We start from the raw sequence: 17660 nt of genomic DNA on the forward strand, positions 1-17660 counted from the left end.
ACTGAAGACGAGAACAGCAGCCCGATGAATCCAAATAATACTTATAAGCAACCCTCATCTAAAAAAAATCAGAAACATAAAGAAAAAATTGACCATAAAATAAAATGTCAACAGATTTCTGCTATAAGCTATCCCTGTTAGTAATTAAAGTTTGGTTCGTCTTATCATTTTTTTAAAAATTTTTTCCAATTTTCTCATACGATTCTTTCATCTCTCAACAGACGATCATTCTATTTTAGTTAACCCTCATCCTCGGGTGGTCTTTGGTCTTGATATGCAGTGATTCTTTTAGTAAAAAAAAAAATAAAATTCAGTGTTTTATGAAATTACTGTGAGAATCTTTTTTCTTTTTCATTCAAATGATCATGTGTTACAGATTCGCCTTGTGGCTCCAATGTTGTGTTATTGTTCAAGTACAAAGGGGAAAAAATGTTTAGAATGTTGTTCATTATTCAGCCTCTTTAAAACAACACATCAGGCTTTTCTTTTGCTTTGTTAGATTTTGGAGATTATTCTGTCCACAATTAATGAACTAAATATACAAAAGAAGTAAAACAACTTATCTAAGGTCTTACAATTTTAGATTCATTTCATTTTTAGAATTTAATTGGTTTTGAAAGAAAAAAAGGTCTTAACTGAATTTACAAAATAGAATATATTTACTAAAATACTAGATGTACTGACCTGCCGTTGCCCGTGAGTATTTATCCTTTATATCTTTATCTTTGCCAATCACACAGTAGATAAGAAAAGTTTGCTAGACGAAAGCAAATGTAAACTTCAATCTAATATTAAAATTTTTATAATAATCCGAACCAAATAAAAAAGCTCAATAAAATGACAATAGAAAGTAGAGCTTTGAGATATTCTGTCGAAAAATAAAATTTTATGGTTTTCATTTATGCTTCTTGTGTATATATATATATATATATATATATATATATATATATAGCCGAATGGATTAGATCCTTGTTAATGAAGCTAGAGATGGCTTCTGTTGCCGGTTTCAAATCTATCAACTGGTGTTAATCGTAACATCCTGCACTGATGCTTCCCGAAAGAATGAAACACTAATGTCTGTAGGTATTCAATAATTATTATAGTAAATAATTATGTCAGCCCCTTTAAGAAATTCGTTTCTTATCGTTGAACACTTTCAGTTGAAATAAAAAGTCGGTCAATTTAACTATTACGTGCAGATCATCATATAATGATTAGATCACTCTGACAGACGTTAAAAAGCATTTAAAACAATAAATGTTTAAATCTCAACAGTATTTCTCGCGGTTAACGGGAGCCAACTGGATTAAGTCCTTGCTAATGAAGCCAGAGATGACTTCTGTCGCCGGGTTTGAATCTATCGACTGGTATTAATCGTGACGCCCTGCACTGATAATTCCCGAAAGAATGAAACCCTAGTGTCAGTAGGTATTTAATAATTATTATAGTAAATAATTATATATTTGACATCAGTGACCCGTTGAGTCACTACCATTATTTATTCTGTTTTGATTTCATGTGAAAGTTCATGAACTGTGACATACTTTCCTAACTAATAATAACTAATAACTAATAATAACTCTCCTGCTAAAATACATATCTAAGAGAACAACATTTTCTCTGAAGTTTACAGAAAGAAGACGTTCTATTAAAATGCTGTGTAATGTATGAAATTCAAGATGGATCCCAAATGAATATCACGTTCAGAAAATATTCCTTTTTGAATTTTACTGTATACGAATTGTTACAAAAGCAATAGATTCTTGTTTTGTCATTTAATACTTTTTCATTGTAACTATAATTGTTACTGTTGCCCTTTTTACCCTTGAGGCATGCTAAGTGAGGAATAGAAAATAATGATAGGTATTTGGGATACTTTTAAGAATGCTAGCACGTATTGTGGGTATTTAATAATTCAACAGAAGGGTTATTAGATTTCACTGTCGATCATTAACATTAACCATTCTGCTTGTGAGTTTACCGATCTGCGATTTCCACAAAATTGACTCTGGCTCGCTCGGCAATTGATGGAAATAACCCGAAATAGTCGGCCGAGTGTTCCTCAATTTTTAAAAACGCACTGTTTTATCCTAATACAAATCTATGAAGGCTACTTTTTTATGACTTGGAAGAAATAAAAAAAATTAATTTTAATCTCACATATTAGGGTTGGGGTAGATACATGTTTGTAATTTTATTTATTGTATTTTCCGTCAGCAACCAAGCACACCCAAGAAACTTTGTGGAAAGCACGGGGTCAGTAAATGTAGAAGTACCAGGAATACGATAGCAAGTTACTTAAAACTTTTACCTGGTTATGGCTGACGGAATGAGAGCATGCTACTCTTGCGGATTAAACAAAAGGGTTCTGTTCTAAATTCCATGCAGATTCCCGAGTTTGACAAGATAAGGTTCCATTCAAAATTCCTTAAAGATTTGCGAGTTTGACAAGATACACCTTAAGAAGGTCGAAGGTTACATCGACTGAAACGTAAGAATAACATCCAAAATGAGAACAGAGTAGTCCAAATAATACAAACTTTTGTTTATATGACCTTTCCTTTTGTCTATATGACCTTTCCTTTTGTCTATATGACCTTTCCTTTTATCTATATGACCTTTCCTTTTATCTATATGACCTTTCCTTTTGTCTATATGACCTTTCCTTTTGTCTATATGACCTTTCCTTTTGTCTATATGACCTTTCCTTTTGTCTATATGACCTTTCCTTTTGTCTATATGACCTTTCCTTTTGTCTATATGACCTTTCCTTTTGTTTATATGACCTTTCCTTTTGTTTATATGACCTTTCCTTTTGTTTATATGACCTTTCCTTTTGTTTATATGACCTTTCCTTTTGTTTATATGACCTTTCCTTTTGTCTATATGACCTTTCCTTTTCTTTATTGATGAGTTCCTATTTACTTGCCTCCCTATGAGGACAGTTAAACATAAGGTGGATTTTTAATGTGAAGAAATCCATGTTCCCAAAAGGAGTCATTCTGGATTGGAACAAAAGTTAAAATTTACTCAGTCTAGAAGGATTTATATTTCATTGACCGAAACAATAAAGATATAGTATAGTATCAGAACATATACTACACTTTTTTCCTAGCAAAACTATGTATGTTATAAAAAGTGTTCTATTCAAGGCTGGTACAATGTATGGTGAACAGCAAATATAAAAACGTACAATTATGACATTTTATGGGAGAGGGGAAGTAGAAGAGTATATTAGATGTTTAAAAAATTCTTAATGCTGCAATATCTTAAGTTATAAATTTATTATATTTTTTACTAGAATGTCTTGTCCTTTACTTTTCCATGTTTAAGCTTAACCATCTTACTTTTCATGCTTGCATTTTTTTAATTGTAATATATAGTTAATCATTAACTGGAAAAATCAGCTGCTTAGAATCGGAACAGATTTGAATTTAAGATGATAGATCTTGCACAAATAAAGGTCTCAAGTCAGTGTCTGTGTGTCTGTCTGTGTACATTTCCCTATGCAATAACTCTGTCAATTTTCAGTCTACAGACTCGAAATTTTATATACAGGGTAGTGAGATTTGGGAAAATCTTTGTAATCCGTTTTTGGCCAGAAATTTGGCTTTTAAGGGGTCAAAGTTCAATGATTTGACCTTTAGAGAGCTATAGAAAACTCCTCCGCCAATTTTGGGTATAAACACTTGAAATTTTAGATATAGGTTCCTTGAACATGGAATCTAACTTAATAACTTGATTTGAGCCCAAAACAATAAATGTTAAGGGGTTATAATAGGGATCAAAGTTTTAAAAAATTGACCGCTTTTTTTGCTCAACATACAAACACCCAGGCAACACCGGGCTGGAATGCTAGTAAGGAATATATCTCTTATGGTTTTAAATTTGTACAGTCCACACCAGTTCATGAATAATAGACTCAATCGAAAATGCTTGTTGTGCCTCAAAGTTCCTGAGGCATTTTTTGCAAATAATCTGTTCATGAAAAGGTATTTTGTATCCATATTTTAAAGTGTCCTCATGTTAAACTCACTGTAGATAAGTAAATACTTGTGATGAGAGGATTTCAATATTTTTCAGATTTCAATACAATTACTAACTTGGTTTTAAATTCCTGATTCTTATACAATTTCTGATTCTAAAATCGTCTAAAAAAATGTAGCATTCCATTGAGAGTGTAGCAGTCTTCATCTATTTTAAAGTGTACATGTAATTTTTTTTTTAAATTTTACAAACTTGATATTTTTTCTTTATGTATTGTATCAAAGATTTTGATAAACTCTGAGATTTCCACTTGGCTATTTTTGTTGGGCAATTTTTTTTTTTTTTTTTTTCTGATGCCATTTTTACCTCAATTCGTTATGACCTATAAACTTTGGTTTTACTGGTAGTTAAAAAACAACAAATAGTCATCATTTTACCATCAATACTAACGATATAAAATTAAGTTTTAAACAACAAATGAAAAGAATCGTTTTTAGAATTGGAAATTAGGTCCAAACTTTTCCAATTCCAATACTGATTCCAATTATTCAAGAAATTCTGTATTTTTTTTATTCCCGATTCTAATTAATCGTCTCTAGTAAATTGAATCGGAAAAAGTATCTTATTTTCTGCTGATCAGACTTTCCTAAAATCACTCGGAAGTTATTTGATATATGGAGGGTGTTTTTTTTTTGTTTTTTTTTACTCACCTTCACCCCCAAACAAGGCAGATTGCCACTTAGACGTAAGGGGCTACTAATCGGGGCCATGCCTAGGAAAGATTAAGGTGTTGGTTTACGTTGCATTCAAACTTCTGCATACCAGTACAGTTTGGGAAATAGGCAGCAGGAAGGGAATTCCAAAGTCTAGCTGTTCTAGGGAAGAAGCTATTTGAGTAGAAAACTTTCTGACATTTAGGGACCTCAACAGTGAAGGGGTGTGATTTTGTTGCTAAGCCGATTTGTCAGGTATATGTACGTTGAGGTTAGTTGCATATTGCTGGAACAACTGTTTATCTCGATCAATACCTCTGCCATTTGAGGTTTGAAGTGTGTGTGTGTGTGTGTGTGTGTGTGTGTGTGTGTGTGTGTGTGTGTGTGTGTGTGCACTTGCACATGTATGGTCTTTGTTTGTGGAAGAAATCTCTGCAGTTATCAGTCCAATATTTTGACTGAATGGCCAAGTGGCAAGAAGATCTAGAACTGTCGAATATCTAGTGAATGAATCTTCACTAATTGAATGTTGTCCACCGAGTGCACTGCTTATAACTGTCCTTGTGACAGACATGATGAAGCAGAAATGATGTTACATAACAGAAACTGTAAACAACAGGGTTTATATTATGATCAATGGAAGAAATTGTTTTCATCTAATGTGCAGAACTTTTATTCGAGAGAAAACGAGAACATGCCAGGACGAGGATATTTACGAATACGGATTATGTGCCACTGTTGTACTTTGTACTCTATAAGAGATCAATTCAGTAGAAGTCAAGCAGAACATGTTTGGCTGTCAAACTGCTGCAATTGTTATAGAAATTAACAGTACTGATTTTTTTTTTCTTTTTTAATTCAGTTAAAATAAATATCAACATTAACAAAAACAATATCAAAGTATACTGATCAAAATGACTACAATTTCAACAAATTGTTAATTTGATTTGCTAAGAAACTTTTTTTTTTTTTTTTTTTTTTTAAATCAAGAGGTGCATTAAAAGGATTTTAGCTCATTAATTTCCAACAATGTGTAATGTGGCGCTAGTCGTGATAATAGTACAGAGTAATTTGATAAAATTAATGATGAATGCTATTAATAAACAGAAGTGCTTTTCCTGGTGTTGATTTTGTGTACAGCCCGTTGGTCCAGTTTAAACTTGGCATTGTTGGCTGACAGCTCTTGACATTCTTTGCTAGTCTTCATGTTGGCATTATATATATAAACAAACTGAAATGATGCTTGAATAAGTTGTGAATTGTAAAGCCGAAAGAAATTAGCAACCTTTTTTTGCAAATTCATCGATTATTATTTTGGTAAGTATTTTGTTCTGAAAGCTCACAAATTTGTACCTCAACGAATAGATGAACTGTATACTTGTTTGCATTATTTTGATTGTTTGGACAACTATTCTCATCTTTCATCATCAACGTTTCAGCCGATGCACTTGCCGACCGTTGTCGGGTGTAGACTCCATGCTTTTTCTCAACTAAGGGAAAGGAGGTTAGCTCCGTATTGCAATAAATCGGACCTTGAGTTTGAGGGTGTGTCCGTAAATTAAAAAAAAAGAAGTCAATTTTCAGGGATCACTAGGGTGCCTTTTTATAATTATTAAAACAATCAAAACAATACAAACATCCATATCTCCTCTCAAAAATTCAGAACTGAACTGTATACTTGTTTTCCCATTCTCCTGCTCCTCATTCTCCTTCTCCTCATTCTCCTTCTCCTCGTTGTCTCTCTCTCTCCTCGTTGTCTCTCTCTCTCCTCGTTGTCTCTCTCTCTCTCTCCGTTGTCTCTCTCTCTCCTCGTTGTCTCTCTCTCTCTCTCCGTTGTCTCTCTCTCTCTCTCTCCGTTGTCTCTCTCTCTCTCTCCGTTGTCTCTCTCTCTCTCTCCGTTGTCTCTCTCTCTCTCTCCGTTGTCTCTCTCTCTCTCTCCGTTGTCTCTCTCTCTCTCTCTCCGTTGTCTCTCTCTCTCTCTCTCCGTTGTCTCTCTCTCTCTCTCTCCGTTGTCTCTCTCTCTCTCTCTCCGTTGTCTCTCTCTCTCTCTCTCCGTTGTCTCTCTCTCTCTCTCTCCGTTGTCTCTCTCTCTCTCTCTCCGTTGTCTCTCTCTCTCTCTCTCCGTTGTCTCTCTCTCTCTCTCTCCGTTGTCTCTCTCTCTCTCTCTCCGTTGTCTCTCTCTCTCTCTCTCCGTTGTCTCTCTCTCTCTCTCTCCGTTGTCTCTCTCTCTCTCTCTCCGTTGTCTCTCTCTCTCTCTCTCCGTTGTCTCTCTCTCTCTCTCTCCGTTGTCTCTCTCTCTCTCCGTTGTCTCTCTCTCTCTCCGTTGTCTCTCTCTCTCTCCGTTGTCTCTCTCTCTCTCCGTTGTCTCTCTCTCTCTCCGTTGTCTCTCTCTCTCTCCGTTGTCTCTCTCCTCCTTCTATCTCCTCCTTCTCTCTCCTCCTTCTCTCTCCTCCTTCTCTCTCCTCCTTCTCTCTCCTCCTTCTCTTCTCTCAGTCTTCCTCTCTCTTCTCTTTTATACTCTTTCACTTTTCATTTCACTTTTGATATCAAATGAAAAGTTTCTGGTTTCCAACCTAGTTTTCTGCCATGTTGTATCTTTCTTTATTTAACAGCCCTATTTACTTGCTTTCCAAAGAAACTAAAATTAGACACAAGGTTGTTTTTTTTTTTTGTTTTTTGTTTTTTTTTAATGTAAGAAAAATCTACTTGTCCCAAAAGGAGCACTCTAGGTTGGAACAAAAATTTTCAAATTAAAATTAGTTTTTTTTTGTTTTTGTTTTTTTTATCTAACAAGTGTTTATTGTTAAAAATATCCATAGGAATACTAATTGCATTATTACATATTGGAAAAGGATTAATATTTTAATTCAGATTAGTCTAAAAGCCAACAAAATGTTTCGAACCTCAAGCAGCCCTTTGTTAAAAAATGCAATTACTTAAAAACAAGAATGACTGAAAAGCTAATACTCAATTTCTTTGAAATCTTCAAACTAATTAATATCAAGTTGATTAACTCTCAAACTTTCAAATTAGTCAGCTTTTCTATATAACTTCTAGCAATTTTTTTGGATTGACTGAACATTGCTTGTGCAGGATATATATATAAGTAAAACCTACATAAAAATGCTTAATGAAAACTTTTTAATTAAACAAATATAAAGTAATACACGATTAAAAATTGTGACAACATAAAATTGAACCAAAATCTTACCTGTGCCTTACTTCTTCATATTGTATGAACTATCCGCAAAGCTATACTATGAACATGTTGATGACTCCAAAACTATTTATCTGATCAGACTAAAATTTTGCATGGTGGTTATTGCTGTCAAAGAGCATCATAGCCATAAATGAAATTTGGAAAAAACGAAAATTGAAATGTCGTCCAAACTTTAAGTATGACCAAATTTTTCATGGTTAGTTATATAAAGTGTGCGATATTATTTACGTTATGCTTGAAGTATGAAAAAAAAAATCCCAATGTATTTCAAAATTAAATCTGTTTTAAGTTCTAACTTAAAACAGATTTAATTTTGAAATACATTGGGATTTTTTTGACTAGGGCTAGGACAACAGCATATTCTTTTGATTGTTTTGACTCTCGAGTGTGTATCCGTCAATATCTTGTATGCTTTTATAAAGAGTGATGTGGTTCTCAGTCGATTAACTATGTCTAACTGTGTCGAATATATACTCGAGAGTCAAAACAATAAAAAGAATATTCTTTTCTCCTAGTCCTAATTATGACTAATATTTTGACGAAGTTTGGTGACAATTGGTTAAACAAACTATATCAAAAACATAATCTTCTTGGCAAAGAATAAAATGATGAAAAAAAGTTCAAGACAAATTAGATTTCATGATCTGAATCTTCTTTATTATTATTATTATTATTATTATTATTATTATTATTATTATATAAGAAGATGATAGATTAGATAATTTATTGATGCAAAAATTTTTATTTTTCCTGTTTTTTCTTTTTTTACATTCTAAAAACTGTTTATAGCAAATCCCATGAAAGAATATTTGAAGATATTTACGAACAAATTATTGTAGTCTGTTGCATACCATATTTCATTACCTGTTTTAATACAACATACACATTGTCTTGCTGCATCCGAAATCATCCAATGAGATCATCCCAAATTAATTTCTGTATCACCTTAGAATGATGACAGAATGGTAATCACTAGTTGAACTTGTCCACCGTTGCTAAAGATGGAGTAACGTTATTTTAGTTTTTAAAGTTTTATTTGTTTACACATTTTAAATTTAATGTATATTAATCATCTATACAACATCATATTCAGTTTAAAGTCCATTTTTACATGCTGACATATGTTAGGCGACTTTTAGAAATTTACTACCAAATTAACCTATCTCTGGTCAGGTCTTTAATTATCCCTCTTTCACTGAAGTCCATTCTTATGACTTCCATGTTTTCCTTGGCCGTCTCCTGTGAACTGACTTTGCTTTTTCAATTGTCCTACATCTACTAACTTAAGAACTTTCTTTTACCATGGCCATATTGGCAAAGTCTCTTGCTTTATTTGTATATATACTAACAGAGAGACCCCACATTGTACAGGATTGAATTCGGATCAATGTTTCATCCTCTCATATTTTCATTGTCATCAAAACTGGCAGAATCGACCATTTTTTTTTTTTTTTTTTTTTAACAAATCAATTGATTGCCTGTTCTAGTGTATCAAGAGGAAGCTTCACATGCCTCCCTGTAGTGACTTAGTTCACAATACGTTGTAGTTTACATTGTACTGTAGAGAATCTACTGTTGATTTTATGAAATTATTTGTATATAATGACTTCACTTCAAGTTTAAAATGCAAAAGTCAAGTATCATGTTTCAATAGTGCTCTAAATAGAAACATTCATTTCAAACACATCCCTGTGTTATCAAACAACTAACTGTTGATTTTATGAAATTATTTTTACATAATCACTTGAATTAAAGATAAACGTACAAAGCTCAAATATCATGGTTCACTTGTGCTTTGAAAAAAAAAGATTCATTTCAAACAACACATCCCCTGTCTTATAAAATGATATAAGTTGATTTTTTGGTTGAGCCTTTCTGCTTGTGCAGTGATAAAACTTGTCAAGTGCAATTGTGATGTTAGGTTGTATAAAAATGTTAACTTTCATCAAAATCATGATTTCCTTCTTTAATTGGATATTTTTGATTATCGATTTTTAGTACTTATCAGACACATTCCGATACAAATACTATGTCAGAACACTCCCAGACACATCAAGTATCTTCATATGAAATTAAAAATAAAAGCCTAGCCATTTCTGAATTTGTAGGGAATGACCCCTCTCTCACTCTCACTCACACACACACACACTCATATACAAAGTTCCTTTTATATACTGGCAAATAGAAGTAGGTAGATAAATGTGAGAGATTTAAAATGAGTTATCTTCCATTGCTGGGATTTTTATGTGATTGTTTAAAAAATGTTTCATATTACCAGTCGTCCGAATTGGACTACATAATTTAAAAAATAAATTATAGCTAAGTAAGATTATAAATTCCCAATAGTATGATACAGCAATAATAAATGTACATTTGCTGGACAGAAGCAACATTTGATTTGCCAGCTTAAATGCTACGTAGGACTAACTTTTAAAATCCGACACTGTAACTTCATCTGTTAGATGATCAACTATAAAATTCCTGTATATTAATTAGCCTTATCATGAGCTTGTGAATAAAATTCAGGTCACTTAATTGGAAAGAAAAAAAGGTTCGCAGGCTTAGTCTGCTATTTGCAATTTGGGAAAAGAACGCATGAGTGGATTGCTTAGCCTCTATAACTAGTGAGAGGCAACGGTACAAATTTGAAGTGTATGTAAAATTTATTTGTTGGTGATCAAGTTCAACTGTTTGACAGACTGGCAAAAGGGATAGAAGGATTTTGAAAGAAGACATGTAGTATTAGTGTTTATTTACCTCTTTTTCAGGAGATTAGACACAAGGTCAGATGTGGCTTTAAAAAGTCAGTTCACTATAGGAAATGTTTGAGCAGCCCTGTAAGCATTTCTCACCGCCAAGTGATTAGCAATAATCATTTCTCAAAGAGAAGGAAAAGCTTGGGTAGGTAGACCTCGTAGGACTGAAGAGAATCATACTTCAGCCCATCATCATCATCAGTTTAACATTCATTTTACATGCTGGCATGTGGTGAACAGATATTAGAAATTGACTTCCAAGCTAACTTATCTCTGACCAGGTCTTGATTTATCCATCTTTCTCTCCAGTGCATCCTTATCACTTCGGTCTTTTCTTTGGTTTTCTTCTGTGGGTTGAACCTGCTACCTCAGTTAGTCTACATACATAGAAACTTTTCTTTTTTTTTTTTTTTTTTTTTACGTGGCCATACCATCAAATCCTCCTGACAGCAACAAAGTCACTGTTGAGCTGATTGTCAAGGACGTATCCTCAATCACCATTCCACCAGAAAAAAAGAAAGTTTAGTTTTCGTTGTGAACTGACTAAAATCACAAGTTACAAGTTATAGTTGCTGACATTTTTTTGTAGAAACGTCGTTTGAATCTGCAATAAATGTTTTTTATTTCTAAGAAATACATACAAATTTTGTTCTTAAAATAGTTAACTGCTCCATAGTGTCACTCATTTTGACCTCATCATATCATTAAACTTGAGTTAAGTACTTATGAACTCTCTCTTAAATCTCCTGCTTATTATTTACAATGTTTTTAGCAAAGAATGGCATATCTTTCGGTACTGAAATAGTCGGTAACCATTTGGGTTATTTATGATAAAAGTATACAAGGCTATATGTTTGTCTGTCTCCATATTTTCAAACTATCTCCTCTGAAACTAAAGATCAGAGCAGCGCTAGAGGCCTCAAATTATTGGATATTTTACGGCCCGTTCTTTCATGGCCAGTTAAAATAGTTTTTAAGGGGGCCAAAAATGGGTCACAATTGAAAAAAATTGTTATACATTTTGTATATTCATCTTAGTTTATTTTTAAGTTTTAATCAGTTCATATGCGTGACACGTTGGTACAGTGGTAACGTCACCAGCTTTGAATGCTACAATTTAGGTTTCTGTTTCGATTCTAGCTGATGGCACCCAAATACTTTTTTTTTACTTTTGAAATCACGACTCTATAATGATATATACAAAATCTGGACAAATTAAATATCATATTGAAGTGTATTTTATGCCCGGGCAAAGCCGGGTGCCCCTCACCGCTATGTGTGTGTGTGTGTAAGTTTAGTGGTTAAAGTTAAATTCTGAAAATCAAAATATAAACACATATATTCGAGTTAAGAATTTATTGTTTGACACAAGGAATATATAGAGGGGAGTTATGTTAATTTCCTTAATCCATGGATTTTCAATACTGGCTCATATCATCAGAGGAAATGAAATGCGGTTAGCAAAATGTTCAGCTGTGAAAAAACACGTATTTTGCTTTTCAGCACATATATTGAAAATGTTATTTGAGTGGTGAATAATAGTTATAGGAAAAGGAATTTCATACAACCTGGGCAGTCTATTATCGGAAGTGGTAGATCCATCTTTGAATGGATAATGTAACAAATATAATATTTAATGGTTTTTTTTTTTCCTCGGTAAAAGACAATTATATCTAAAATAAATGCTAAATTTTCTTTTTCATTTACCACTTCTATAGGTCTTTATTTATATCAACGATGGTATTTTGAAACACTACTGTAGAGATGAAATAGCCCAAAACAACTCTAATTTGCATAACTATTCTGTTCCCTATAGACTTGAAAACGATTGGGCCAATTTTTTTTTTTTTAATTTCACACAAAGGTAATTGATGTGTCTGGGAATGTTCTTGCGTAGGTTTTGTATCAGAATGCTTCCGATAAGTATCGAAAAACAATAATTGAAAAAGATCGGATTAAATAAAGAAGTCCAATTTTGACCAAAATTAACACATAACATCGCAATTGTATTTCAGAAGTTTTATCACTGCACAAGCAGAAAAGTCCAGCCTATAAAATAAACTGTAGATACTTTTATAAGATAGGAGCACAGTTGAACCATAATACTTGACTTTTGTATTTTAAACTTTAAGCCAATCTATTATTTCCAGATAAGTTCATAATTCTCTACAGTGCAATGTACACTACAATATATTGTGGACTAACTCACTGTGGGAAGGAATGTGAAACTTTCTCCAGTGCATCAATCGATCTGATTGAAAAATAGGTGATTTCACCAATTTCAATGACATTAAAAGTGAGAGGGTGGAACATTTGTTGATCTTCATTCAGTCCCAAACAATGTTGGGTCTCCTTGCTAGTTAAAGTATAAAACTAATGTAAAATAATCTACGGGATATATATTTTGTTAAATTAAAAAAAAAAAATGTTTTTTTTAATTAACTTGTGCTGAATTGTTTGGATTATTTCAACTTCTGATCTCAGTTTGGCTGTTATTCTCACAACGTTTCGATCTTCTTTGAATGCATCTTGTTGAATTCTGGAATTTGTACAAAATTTCGAAGGAATCTTGTATAGATATAAGAATTAGATATATAAATTTGTTAGATATAAAAGTTCCTGAGTTTGACAGATCTGTAGGTCAAGTATATGTCGACCAAAATGTTGTGAAAATAACATCCTGGATGAGAACAATAGTCGAAATAATATGAATTGTTAAACCTCATCTCAAAAGTAATTCCAAAATTTAGTTAGTTTTATAATGGATGTATATATATATATATATATATATATATATATATATATATATATTTTATTGAAACGATAGTTTTTGTAGAAAATGTTCTATGCATTGTTTAAGTAGTCATTGTTTCTAATTAAAATAACTGATAATTACAGATTTTAATCTGTTTCTATTGGCATGCGAACACTGTTTTTCATGCAAAAGCAAAAGTTCTTTAGCATCGAAATTAAAACATTGCTGATTAATGTTAATAAGATATTCGAATCAACTGGAAAAATGTATTTCTGAACAAATAATTACATCTCAATTTTTTTTTTTATCACCAGCAATAAAGCATATGCATAATTAGCTTATCAATCGATATGTCTATGTAGATTTTTTTTAATTTTTTTGTTTTTGCTTTTTTAATAAAGACTCATTGCAGGTTCAACCTCACCCCCTCCCCCATTCAGCAACATATGTCTGTGAGTAAAAGTAACATATGTATGCAAACAAGTTGTAAATATTTCCTTTTTTTCATAAATCATATTTTTCTGTGTAAGTGAAAGTTGTATTATGTATGTGTGTATGGATAAAATTTGTATAAATCAATCAAATATAGTTACGTATTAATGATTTTTTTCATTAATAATACTTATTCTCTAGCCCACATATATCTGTTTCTGATCTTTTACGATGTGAACATGCATGTTCCAGTGTGAAATTCAATAGAAACTACTGAAGTGAATACTGATAATAAAAGAAAAATTCAAGGTGTTAGCATAAGAAAAGTCGGTGCATCATGGGATAGTTTATCATTATTAAAATAAAAAGAAAAAAGAAGAATCATTATATAATTAATAAAGTCATTCTACAGTTATTTCTCTTTACTTTTGAGCGAGACAGTGGAAATATTGGTATAATTGAAGAGCAATTATGACAAGTTTGTTTTTCCTTTTGTAATTAAGAATGTATGTAGTACACTTGTCATATTTGGGCTGTTAATTTGACAAATTTCTTAATGTTTTCTTTCATATCATATCCAAGATTTTAATAAACTCTGGGATTTTCAGCTATATTTTCCACTTGTCCTAGCAAATATAAAAAAATAAGTTTTAAACAAAAAATAAGACTAAATAAGTAAAAGAAATTTTTTTTTAATTGGAAAATTAGGCTCGAATTTTTCCAATACTGATTCTGATATTTTTTATTTGATTCTGATTAATCATCCCAACACTGATATATATATTAGTGATGGGACGATTAATCGGAATTGGGAGTCGAAAAAATCAAACCATTTTGGGGTATCAGTATCGGATTCGGAAAAATGTATGCATATTTTCCAATGCCAAAACAAGTCTTTTAATTGTTCTTTCTATTTGAATGTTTTTTAAAGCAAAATCTTCCTTTGCTGGTAGTAATGATAAAATAATAAATATTTATTGATTTTTAATTACTAGTAAAACTAAAATCGATAGATGATCACTTACAAGTGTTTTTTTTTTTTTTTCGTTTAGTAAAATATCTCCATACTTAACGTGCGTTTTTACGTTAATCTGGGAAAAATAACAATTATATAGTTAAATATTTAGAGATTTATAAAGAATTGTAATTGTATCGGAATTGGGGGAAAATACTGGAATCCTACCATCACTCTCTCTCTATCTATATCTATCTATCTATATATATATATATGAAAATTTGGAATTAAATTCAGTAAATTAAAAACAATTACAATAAATTTATTATTCGTCAAGGAATTAAAAACTTTAAATCTTTTTTCCTTAATCCATGGATTTTCAATAAATGGTTCATCTCATCAGAAGAAATGTTTTTAGCAAAATAATGTTTATAGGCAGTCGTGAATTTAGCTATTAAGTACATAAATAGAAAAACTAAAATGCTTGAGAAGCCTAAAAGAAGCCAAGATTAAAAAAGGATATCCTATGGTGTTCAATGAGGAATGCTCAATGAAGAAATATGGATGCACCATCATAAAATCGAAAGCAATGAAGAAAGGTATAATCCAAATGGAGAGCTATCTAATGTTCAAATATATGCATATGAGGCAATCCATAAGTCGCGATAAGGTAAAATCCACTGCAAACTGTAATATTTCAACAAGTGTACTGTACAAAAAAGATTTGTCTGCAAAGTTTAAAATTTCAGTTTTATTCTATTAACAAAGCAATTTAATTAGTTAATAGATAAAGTTTTTTAACATTTGTGTTGATAAACATCCAGGTTGAAAAGAACTATTTAAAACATGTCACCCAGAGTTTAAAATTTCATTGATTATTTTGCCATTTTTCTATCCAATTATCTCATCCTTTTCCCTAGTAACGTAATTAATCTTTTTTCCATGTTTCTGTAACTGTAATCGGCAAACCAGAAGAGTATCAGACTCGGTTAGCAGCAAACTGTTCATCAGTTTCAGTTCCTAATATTTAAGACTTCGTTTTGTGTTGCTGCTTCTGCAGTTTAGGTACCATGCTGAAATGATAACATTATTATTTAGAAATCCATTCTTAACATGAGGGACGAGGAGCTACTTAACTATTCTATACTTTTACATAATAATCTAATAAATAAATTGATAAATGGAAATTCTTGCTGAAAATTATGTTGATGATGAAATTTAATATCAGGAACTGAATCTAACCAAACACTGTTTGCTGCTGATTTTGCGTTAAGTACTCTTTTTTTGCTTTGTAATTTTTTACTCTTTTTATTAGTTTTGTCACCTTCTTTATATGCCTTTCAATCATGTCTTGACACTGGATCACAGGCCTGAATACAATACTCTATATGAGGTCTTGAAGCTTTCTATAAAACAAGGTTTGGTTCCTTTGAAATGATATTTCTAACCATCTATTCAATCATTCCGTTTGCCCTACATACATGAGACAAAATATGATTGTCTATTGTTGAAAATGTCTTGTTTGATTAATTAGCATGATGCTTATTTACTTGGTATACATATCTAGACAGCTTGAGTCAAACATTTGCAGTTCATCATTTTTTTTATGTCTACAATGATTCATGTCTTTTGTTTTCAAATGAATTTGCAGTTTTTTTTTGTTTTGCTTTTGTTTTTTTTAACTTGTGCCTCTTTAGACATTTCCTTTTAATCAATAATCCTATTTCAGTTTTTAATAAAGCAATAATTGTATATTTTTTCACAATAGGATACTATCCTATACTCTCGAATCATGGGATCTTAGTATCACATGCTTTAACTGTCCAGTATAATTACAAATGTCATTTGCTAGCGATATAGATTGTTCTTTTAACTACAGTAGAACCCTGGGATATGGTGGCTCTGGGATACGGTTTCTATCGGGTTACGATGTGAAATACAATGTTTTTCCAGACTTTGGTTATGGTATTTACCCCGCCTTATAGTGTTATTTATAATGTTATTTTATTATATACATGTGTATTATATACTGTACTGTATTTTGTTACTAACTTTTAATATGTACTGTATAAAATTTTGGTTAGGCCCTGCCATACGGCGATTTCGGCTTACAATCCGAACTCTGGAACGGATTAATGCCGTATCCCAGGGTTCTACTGTACAGGCAAATCTTGGATCTATGTGTGTTGATTTATATATTTTATTTTGTCAAACAAGTTTAACAAAACAAAATTAGACACAAAACCAATCAAAAAAGTAGAGGGCGAGGGGTCTATGGTCATTCTTTTCACTATATCTTTGATTTGTCTATGCTAATCCTAGCCAGAGTTCTCACTCACCATAATACCATATACGCACCAAGGATTCCCAAATCAAATCTTTTTTATAAATTATCTATATATATAATCTATGTATAAAAATTTTTGTAAAAAATCATTTTATGAATATGCAAAATTTCATTGGCGTGGGATGGAGGGAAAAGTTTAACAAATGCAAACAAAAAGTGTTAGTAAGGCCCTCCCAACCCTTTCTAGATGGTAGACTGCCCACTGTTTTCCAGCTTGATGGGGACCCGAAACAAGCAGGACTATTTTTAAATGAAGTTGAATTCTAGACTGGAACAAAGAAAAAATTGGAAGACATTTATCTATCCTTTTTTTTTTAATCGTTATTTTAAACTTCTTTTTTTAAAGTTCAAAATTATGTTCTATGATAATACTGCCAAATATGGTTCACAAATAATTACCGTTTATACCCACCTACTCCAAATAACATATGCTAAGGTTAAAGCTTAATTAAAATAAGATATATTATAATAATATAGTATGTCAATGTTTTTTTT

The 17660-nt window shown here is 31.7% G+C and overlaps 1 protein-coding gene across 5 annotated transcripts in view; it reads left to right on the forward strand.

The window, feature by feature from the left end:
* Window positions 1-17660, forward strand: part of LOC145252742 (prestin-like) — a 402460-nt gene that overhangs the window by 304276 nt on the left and 80524 nt on the right. Inside the window, exon 1 of one of the 5 annotated variants that reach the window (XM_080112615.1) lies at window positions 5838-6017. The exons of the other annotated variants lie outside the window; for them this stretch is intronic. The gene's annotated coding sequence lies outside the window, so the exon portion shown is untranslated. Of the gene's footprint in view, window positions 1-5837; window positions 6018-17660 lie in introns of those variants that run through there. 5 annotated transcript variants of the gene reach the window in all.

Source organism: Euprymna scolopes, chromosome 29 (assembly GCF_053919585.1).
Source record: "Euprymna scolopes isolate OS-2025 chromosome 29, ASM5391958v1, whole genome shotgun sequence".
NCBI classification, from domain to species: Eukaryota; Metazoa; Mollusca; class Cephalopoda; order Sepiida; family Sepiolidae; genus Euprymna; species Euprymna scolopes.